Source organism: Vombatus ursinus, unplaced genomic scaffold, assembly GCF_900497805.2.
Source record: "Vombatus ursinus unplaced genomic scaffold, bare-nosed wombat genome assembly UNPS02014158.1, whole genome shotgun sequence".
Taxonomy (NCBI): Eukaryota; Metazoa; Chordata; class Mammalia; order Diprotodontia; family Vombatidae; genus Vombatus; species Vombatus ursinus.
The window spans coordinates 1,417,272-1,428,022 of NW_020953936.1; positions in this window are offsets into that span (position 1 = coordinate 1,417,272).

Here is a 10,751-nt window from a genome sequence, read left to right on the forward strand (position 1 = left end):
TCATTTTACAGAAAAGAAAACCGAGGCTTTGGGAGATGAAATAACTTTACCCCAGAATACATATCTCAGAAGCAACAGAGCTAGGTCTGGACGCCAGGCCTCATGATTCTCAGTCCAGTGCCTTTTTAATTAGTTTCTATTACTATCCACTCTCCATTGACCATCAAAGAGCACCCTTATTTGGCAGATAATTTATACACAGTACTTCAAAACCTGCAATCAATTCTTTTGCAGTTGTTAATACTTTGACAAGACCAAGAAGTACAAAGTCAACATACTTTGATCACCCCAAAATAGATTTTTCTTTATTCTGAATTTTGAGAGATAAGACACAGAGGGAAACAGAGTTAAAGCAAGCAGAATTAAAGGAATACTGTACTAACAGTTAGAACACTGAGGTTCAAATCCCAGTTTCACCATTAATTAGCCGCAGGGATGGATGAAGATCCTTGCTGGCACCTTGGGGGATTTATTTTTATAAGTGTTTCTGCTTTTGCCAGGAGACAGAATGCAACCTGAGAGTCAGGAAGACTGAGGTTCAGAGTCCAACTCTGACACATAACGGCTTTGTGACCCTGGGCAAGAAATCTGAGGTATTACTGCTTTAATGCTTTCAAAACTCTGCTTCACATGCTTCTGCACTTTTTTGTGTTTCTTGCTTTTTATTTATTTATTTTTGTGACATGGTTAATACAGAAATACGTTTTGCATGATTTCACATGTATAATTGATATCATATTGCTTGCCTTCTCAGTGAATATGGGAGAGGTGAGAAGGAGGGAGAGAATTTGGAATCCAAATTTAAAAAAGTTAAAAAACAAACAATGAATAAAAAAACCTTCTGCTTCAATAGGAAATCCTCCAAAACTCTAAAATTGTTTTTTCTGCAAGTGGATGCATCCTGTAGAAACTCTCTGAGCCTTGGTATGTAAGCCTGCATGAGTTTTTGTGACCAAAAAAATTCATTATTTAGTAACCCAACTTCTGATGATGAGCATCTCCAAATTCACCTGAACTGTTCCTTTGATGAATGGTCCTCCAATCAACTTAAAGACTAGCCATGATTCCAGAGGGATGACAAAGCCAGTCATTTCTTGACAGAGAGATTATTCAAAATGCAGAATGAGACATAAAATGTTTGGACATGGTTGATGTGGTAATTTATTTTGCTTGTTGTGTTACAAGGCTTTTATTTTTCTTATTCAGAACTGAGGGGAAGGTGGTGGAAGGAAGAGAAAATGTATGCTTGTTAATTGAAAAAAAAACATGTTAATTAGGAAAAAAAGTCCATTGCTGGTCCCATTTGGTAAGCCTTATCATCAAGTGTGTGCTCTGTTGACATAGCCCATGAGAACCTAAGGTCACCTCCACAGTATGATGAGGAATTGGAAAAGGACGATAGTAAGGTAACAGATTATCTGAACTGTATCTGAAATATCTGTGTCTGAAAAATGTTCACTGTCTTATTTGTGAAGAGGAACAGCCCTAGATTTGCTGGTGTCATTTTATCTTCTCCCTTCCCTCACCTCCCAACTTCTCCTGAAACAGGCTTTAGACTCTACCATCACTCTGAGTCTCACCTCTTTGGTTTGCTTTATGTCCTCTCACTGTCGTCCTGGATGTCCCTGAGAACCCCCCTTTTTGACCTACTCTTTGCAGGCAGTGTTTCAGGAGTAGAAAGAACAATAAGAAGGAGCTAAGGGCCATTCTTAAATAATAGCTGTTCAGTCATTTTCAACATGTCCAACTCTTCACTGGACAAAATCCCCATTTGGGATTTTCTTGGTGGAAATACTGAAGTGGTTTGCCATTTCCTTTTTTTTCCCAATGCTTTACATGTATTATCTTTTGTGGTCTTCACAACAACTCTGTGGATATTATTATCCACATTTTCTTTTTTAAAAATTTTATTTATTTATTGATTTTTAGTTTTCAATATTCACTTCCACAAGATTTTGAGTTCTAAATTTTCTCCCTTCTCCGTCCCTACTCCCCTCCCCAAGATGGTGTGCAATCTGATGTAGGCTCTACATATATATTCATATAAACATATTTTCACATTAGCCATATTGTAAAGAAAGATTAGAACCAATGGAAGAAACCATGAGAAAGAAGAAACAAATGAAAAAAGAGCAAAAAGTATGCTTCAATCTGCATTCAGACTCCATAGTTCTTTTTCTGGATGTGTATAGCATTTTTCATCATGAGTCTTTTGGAGTTGTCTTAGATCCTTGCATTGCTAAGAAGAGCTAAGTCTATCAAAGTTAGTCATTGCACAATGTTGCTGTTACTGTGTACAATGTTCTCCTGGTTCTGCTCACTTCACTCACCATCAGTTCATGTAAGTCTTCCCAGGTTTTTCTGAAGCCCACTGGCTCATCATTTCTAATGGAACAATAGTATTCCACTACATTCACATACCAGTTTGTTCAGTCATCCCCCAACTGATGGATATCTCCTCAATTTCCAATTCTTTGCCACCACAAAAAGAGCTGCTATAAATATTTTTGTACGTGTGGGTCCTTTTCCCATTTTTATGATCTCCTTGGGATACAGACCTAGAAGTGGTATTGCTGGATCAAAGGGTTTTATAACCCTTTGGGCATAGTTTCACATTGCTCTCCAGAATGGTTAAATCAGTTCACACCTCCACCAACAATGTATTAGTATTCCAAATTTCTCACATCTTCTCCAACATTTGTCATTTTCCTGTTTTGTCATGTCAGCCAATCTGATAGGTGTGATGTGGTACCTCAGAGTTGTTTTGATTTGCATTTCTCTACTCAATAGTGATTTAGAGCGTTTTTTTCATAGCTTTAGATAGATAACTTTATAGATAACTTTAGTTTATTCATCTCAAAACTGCCTGTTAATATCCTTTGATAATTTATCAATTTGGGAATGATTCATATTCTTATAAATTTGACTCAGTTCTTTACATATTTTAGAAATGAGGCCTTTATCAGAGACACTGGTTGTAAAAATTGTTTCACAGCCTTCTGCTTCCCTTCTATTCTTGGTTGCATTGGCTTTGTTTATGTAAAACCTTTTTAATTTAATGTAATCAAAATTATCCATTTTGCATTTTATAATATTCTTTATTTCTTGTTTGGTCACAAATTCTTCCATTCTCCATAAATCTGACAGGTAAATTATTCCTTGCTCTCCTAGCTTGCTTATAGTATCATCTTTTATAGCTAAATTGTGTACCCGTTTTGACTTTATCTTGGCATAATGGTTTAAGATGTTGGTCTGTGTTCCATTTCCTTCTTTAGGTCACTTTATAGATAAGGAAACTGAGGCAAACAGGATTAAGTGCCTAGGTTCGCACAGCAAGTATGTGTGTGAGGCCAGATTTGAACTCAGAAAGATGGGTCTTCCTGACTCCAGGACTGGTATACTATGCACTGTACCACTTAGCAACCCCTTACATAATAGACTTGCCTTTTAACAGTGACCTCCTGGAGATACTTGTTATCCAGCTGTTAAAAAATTACGAATTACTGTCTCGGTAGACGGGGAAGGTAACATCCAGGCTGGCAAGTGGAAGACGCGTTTGGATACAGGAAGAACCTTGAAGCAACCCTCAAGAATCACCCCATTCTAGACCAGAAAACACCAAGTGGAGAGTGGAGGTGATCTTGTAGAATATGTATGTGATCTCTCTGTTTACACAGCCCAATATCAGGACTATTATTTCCTTTACAAATGATTTTCCATGGAAGGTATTTGGTTTGGTGTATGCCAATCATATGCCATGATGAACACATAGTGGAATTCATTCACTTTAAATTACCAGAATTGGAAAATTATTTAGAAATCATCTAGTTCAACTGCCTCATTGTACAGATTAAGAAGCTGGGTGAAAATGAAGTGACCTACCTGACATGGCTATTGAATGACAGAAATGGAGACTTGAACCCAGGTCTTGGTACTTTGCACATCCTGTGAGCAATTAGAAACTAAGGAAGGGAATCCTAATCTCAAATTCAGAGTCATTGGAGAAGAGGTCCCAGTGATGAAAAACACACTTCACTATCAGTTGTTAATATTGGCTGTATTCTTTGCTCCTAGTGATAGACCTTCTCTGACTCCTGCCTTATACATTAATATAAAGGGGCCTGTGCTTTCACTGAAAATGTTTCTGTCTGTCTATCGGTGGAAAACCAGGGAATGGTGTAAAGTGTGCCAGACTCTGAATCACCCAGCCTCGGTTTCAGCATTGTTCCACTGATTACCACCTGTGGGATTGTGGGCAATCACTTTGTCTTACAGATTTTTTCCTTTTACATAAAATAGAAATTATAACTCTTGTACTACATGCCTTGTACTATGGTTATGAGAGTGAAATGAGATAATGTTTATGTTTTATAAACTACATACATATTAGCCACCCTTATTATTCACAAAAGGTATGACCAAATGCAGAGTACACCATTTTTTTTTTCTAAATTGCATTTTCTAGCAGCTGCCATCAGTAGATACTTTAATGTCGATCTACCATGGGATTGGTCAAGCAGAGTGTTAGGAACTTATGGAGAAGAAACACAATCAAGAAGCAGCATAGACTCAGAGTTGGAATTAGAGAGAAAGATGAATGGCCACCAGGGCAGTGGGGCAATAGTTCGCTGTAAGGCTTCATCTTGCTGGGATATAATGATTAATGATATGTTCTCGTTTCTGATGATGATTGACTTAGGGGTTGAGGGGATACTTCCATGGAAGACCAGTGAGTCTTCTCTTATTCTTACTGATGCAAGACCTGTTGGTATTGTGTGGCCAGGTAACACAAGAGTACTTATCCTTCATGTGGAATGTGGCTGTAGGATCCTGGGGGAACACAATCATCTAGCAATGAAAAGATTCTGCCAACCCAAGAAAAGCACCCTTTGAATTAATCTAATGGCTGAATCTTATACTCTGTTATGTTGCTCATAGAATTGTGGATTAAGGGAGCAATGGTGAGCAAACATAAAGAACTCATGGCCCCTAGTGACCTATGGAGTAGGAGACAGGAGTGTGAGAGAATGTGACTTGAGATGGTGATTGCATTTTGATATATTTTACACTATTTTTCATTTGATGCTTACTTAATGTTGAAATACTTTTCTAATTCTATTTCTCTAAGTAAAATGTTCTTATTCTTATTATTATATAAGGTCACATGATAAATCAGGGAAACTAATTTTCTTAAGTACAAATCTGGCCTCAAACACTTACTAGCTGTGTGACCCTGGGCAAGTCACTTAACCCTGCTTGCCTCAGTTTCCTCATTTGTAAAATGAGCCAGAGAAGGAAATGGCAAATCACTCCAGTATCTTTGCCAAGAAAACTCCAAATGGGGTCATGAAGAGTTGTATGTGAGTGAAATGACTGAACAACAGCAAATGATAAATCCTGAATGATCTATGAGGTCAGGATACAGGGGTTGGGGGCTGTGAGCACATTGTGAGTAGCTTTGACCACCAAGCTATGCAGATGTTCATGGTAGCAATTTGTGGTTTCAGTGCTTAAAAAGATAGGAATATTCAGTCTCTTTGACCAGTATTAGTTGGCTGATCCATTAAAATCATGGTCATTTTACTTTTTAAAGAAGCGTGTGTGAGGGGAAGAGATATAAAAAATGAAGGGGAATCAAGTTCTTTGAACTTAAAAAATTACTTTTATTTTAGGAACCAATAAAATTATGGCAAATATTTACAAATAATTATCTCACATAAAGGTTACATAAAATCAATTGTCCACAAGTAACAGCCACTCTCATGAAGACACACAGATACTGAAACTACTCCAATCTTATTGCATGTTTCTTCTACTAATCTAAAAGAAATGTGTTACAGTCAACCATTTAACTTAGAATAAAATCACAAATTCCAGTACTGACAAGAAAAAAAATGAAAAAGCAAACAAAAACGAAAATAGAAAAGAAAAAAAAAGTCCATCCCCATTTGTCCCACAATGCACCCCCCACCCCCATCCCCACAATCCCCACCCACCCCATCCCTCCTCACCCACAAAAGAAAAATATGTTTCACATCTTTGGCAAATTGGCACTGCTGTAATTACATTCAAATATTATTACACACAAAAGCAACACACAACACTAAGAAAAAAACCACCAAATTTCAAGTCAGTTCTTTTCTACTAGAAAAAAAGAATACAAAACATACACATTTTAAAGAAGCATTGTTTTTAATCTGTTGGAGACAGATTTGTCTCCTATTTTCAAAGGCAATTCAATTGTGTTTCTAGAGTATTTTTGTTGTTGAGTTTTTGTATTTTTTTTTTTTTTTTACAAGTAAGCTTCTATGCAGGCATCACAAACTTTGGCGGATACAATAGATATGTTTTTTTTTTCTTTGAAGCTGGAAGTCCCTAAGACAAAGTGAACTGTCTCTAAGAAAGGAAAAAAAAAAAAAAAAGAAGACTCACATTTTCCTGGCAATGAGCTCCATTTGCAACATAATGCATTTCTGTAAATCCAGAATGTACAAAGGCCACTAGAAAGTGAAACGAAACAAAACAAAACAAAACCAGGACAGTGTCTTCCAATACAAGGCTGACCAAAGCGAAAGCAAGATTTCAATCTCCCACTGCCCATTTTCTGGGCTGACTCAGACAAATGAGGATCAAGTGGGAGAATCCAAAGAGGCAGCAGGCTCTGCCAGAAAGGTACATTCAGGGTGGAAACAGGCAAACACACACCATTGTACATGTTCAGGGAAGGGTCCTGCCACCCAACTTCTATCAGGTTCTATTAATGGAACACTAGTCAGTATATCTTTTCAGAGAAGGAATAGCTGAGGAGCCAAAGCAAAAATCTAGTAAGTGGGCCAGCAAAGAATAAATGCTTTGCATTTCTAGTTTCAAACATGTTTTGGATGGTATGTGTCATTTTATGTTTGTGTGCCAAGTTCTGTTAACTCAAGGAGTAAAAGTGATACTAAACAGTTTTGATCTTTTTATGCTACATTTTTAAATGGACATGGAGTTTATTTTTTTTAAGCTTTATAGCAATTAATTGGCTATTGATTGGCTGGAATGTTCAACTTTCCACTTCCCCAAATACAATAAAATAGTTTCATTAAAATGTATTCATGCTTGAAAATAAGAGAGCCATTAAATGGTTTCCTTTCTGTTCCACTCCAAGGGAAATGCACAGTTTGTAAATCAAAAATCTATCATATGAAATCATCATTCTTAATGGTACTTTCAGGAGAAGATGAGGGACATGGCAGAAAGTGTGGCAATTATTTCAACAAGAGAGACCCAATATTCTGTGGCCACAGCCATTAACACACAGGACAAATTCACCCTTCGAAGGCACCTGATTTCAAATGACATTAATGGATCAGATGCTTACATTCCATCCATGGGGGAGTGTGGCATCATGACCCCTCCCCTCTTCCTCACCTCCATTCCAGGTTTGTTTTTAATTTTGGTGCCCTTTGGTGTCTTAAGATTTTACTCTGCTGTAGTGTGCATGTTACCTATTGATCAGGCACTTAAGAAAAGTCATAAAAAGTAGTAAGATGGAATAATGCCTTTTCTTTCTCATACTCCACCCATCTACATTCACACACACAAAGAAATAAATCACCAGAGTCCTACACATTTCTCTAATTATTTGGGGGAGATTACCAGTAATAGTCACTTCATTTTTTCATTTAAGTTGCATTTAAGATATAGGCTGATTAGAAATTAGGAAAGACAAGAAATATTAACTCATTCAGAAAGAGGAATTTTTGTATCTTCCCTCCAATTATAGGATATACTAAACTCATTCCAAGTGAAATCTGACCTCGATTGTGAAAAATCATTTCAAACTTAATCACATTGTGTGTGTGCATGTGTGTGTGTGTGTGCATGTGCATGTGCGTGTGTGTGTGTGTGAGTGTGTGTGTGTGTGTGTGTGTGTGTGCCTTTGACTTATGACTCCAGCCTTTTCAAATCTCAGGTTTGTTAGGAGATTGAGAAGTCAACTGTACTCCTCTGGGCTCATAGCCTCAATCCATTCCTCTGCACATTAACCCCCTTGGGAACTGAATCCATGAAACGCTCACCAACCCTTGCAAGACTGGATGACAGTGGGGGAGCACTAGAGATCAATATTGCAGCTTCATCATGAATATGCAGAAGGAAAACCTCAGGTACTAAGGACAACAGTCTGAAGTACCAGTGGTGATAGGTGTACATATCACAGGCTAAAAGTCATGGCCCATCTGTCCAACTTTCCAATTATTCATTTTCTAGATTTTTTTAAATGCACTTTTGCTTCAACATCTCTAAGGCCTACCTAAGCAGACAAAAATGCGCAAAATAAAACAAATTCACAATGACTGTGGGGGAGAGAGGTGTGTGTATCTGAAAAATCTGAAGTTATGGGACCAGTGACACATCCAAGTTAACTCGACCTGCCTCTTTTCAAAGGTTGTAATAGGGTTGGTTTTGCCAAGTTATCTGAAGTAATCCCCAAATCTATTTCCTTCAGAAGATCCAATGTGTTCACTACTTTTTCATATCTAGTTTATGGTCACAAGCATTTCCTTGATCCTTTCCATGTCTTGTTTCATGTATGGTTTATTTTTAAGATACTTGATTTGATTCTTACACGCATAATAAAGATTTTCTGTAACATGTTTCCCAAAGATGATCAGCAAATTTTGAATGCAATGTCATACTGAATATGTGTTTAAACCTATGATGTACCAGGAAATGTATTAACAAAAGCCCAGTAAAGCAGACTTGTGTAAGTGTTTTGATAAAAGAAGTTTCCTCTTGGGGTCCATCCTTTATCTAGGCCTGTGAAAGTTAACTTTTTCTGTAAATCTCCAAGGTCTTGAGTGGTTTCCTCCCCTGAACCAATGGGCTTCTTCTGGCTTCCTTATGCGCCTTTATTTGGCTCTTCAGAAATAAATTTTTATGGGTTTTCCCAATCTGCTAAGTGGGAGCTTGTAGAATATCTTCTGACTCCAGCACTCCCACATTCCCTTCCTGATGCTTGTATTGCCAATGTCTAGAATCTCTCTTGACTCCAGAAAGGCTTGGGAAAAAAATGCAGGTGAAGCTTACTGGACAGTAAGACAATGAGAGATGAGGATTCTCGTACAGGAGAATAAAGCAGTGGGAAAGGCTGGATGAAACCTCAAAAGAATTGGATATCCTTGGGATAAGCATCCAAACATTTCAGGGCTTATCGGAATCAAGCCGAGTCTCCAAAACTTCTGAAGCTCCCTCACCTCCCATGGGACAGGTATCAACACCCCTCAAAAAGCACTACTCCTTCCTGACTGTCATACTTCCTCTGATTTCTTCTTTACAGAGTTTAGAGCCTAACTTGGGACTATTGGTTTAGGGGATAACACACATTCTCTTTAAGTTTTATGGTCTATAATCATGGTGCCTTGAGACATAGGAATCTTAGGATTAAGTGCCAAAAGGGGCTTTAGAGACCATCTAGCTTAGGGGTTCTTAACCTAGGGTCTGGGAACTAAAAATGTTTCCTTGATAGCTGCGTTTAAGTAGAATTGGCTTCCTTTTATTTTATGTTCTTAAAAACTTTCTGAAAAAAGCTTCACCAAACTGCCAAAGGGGTGAACACAAAAAAGGTTAAGAATCCCTGGACTAGTTGAACCCCCTTAAATCGCTGTATGCCAGGAAATGGAAGACAAGAAGCACGACATGACTTGCTCAGTTCTACAGTTAATAAGCAGCAGAGCAGTACACACCAACTCCAAGTTCAACTCTTGCTACACAAGGGGTTGTGGGATATTGATTTGCATCACAACACTGTTCTAAGCAGGGCTCAGGATGAAAGAGCTAAGACTCAAAAAGTGAACTCTTTGGAATAACAAAAGTTTCATTTGAAACAGTCTTAAACTGGAACTTGGGTTCTTGGAGGACGATAGAATTTAAGTGCAGAATATCCTGCAAATATGTGCCAGCCAAATGACTCCTTGGCTTCTTCTCAGGCTTTGAATTTACTAGTCAAAACACTTCTAGAGCTCTTCTCATTTTTCAGGAGATCCCTAGTACTGTTTCATGGAGAGCCAGCCTGGTAGAGTGAATTAAAGGAGAACCAGATCCAACTCTTACAAACACAGGCTATATGACCATGGGCAAGTCACCACCTCTAGTGGTTAGATACTAAACAACCCTCTAAGATTATCGTGGTGTGAACTGCTGATCTGTATTGTTCCAGTGAGTGTGTTAAACACCAGGAGAAGAGTTCCCCATCTCAATGAAATTATAGGTCCAGATCTGCTCCTTTACCCCTACCAAAATCATTAGGATTAGGACCTTTGTCATCATTAATTCTATATTAAAATCTATTCAAAAGAATTTTGTTGTATAGTGACAAATAAGAGGTATATGCTTTCTATGCCCTTCTATTCCATTGAGAAAAAAGAGGTATGTCCTTTCTAGATGGATAGGCCTATGCTGGACATCCCCGTCATTTTTTTTTCTTTTTATCAGTTCATAGCTATTGAGGCAAATGTAATCATAGAACCTAGTTAGCTACTGCCCAGCATAACCAGGTATTGTGTAATAGTTTATAATCGAATGATAATTAAAGCAGACGTGCGGTGAAAGCATCCATAGCAACGACTGATAACCTCTTCATCACCAAGTTAATATATGTACACTGAAGAGGGTTACTTTCTACACGTTCATAAACGTGTCTTTGATTACTATCTTCCCAAGTAATCAGTAGTCCCATAATGTGGTGTTATGTGTAATCAAGGTAGGTA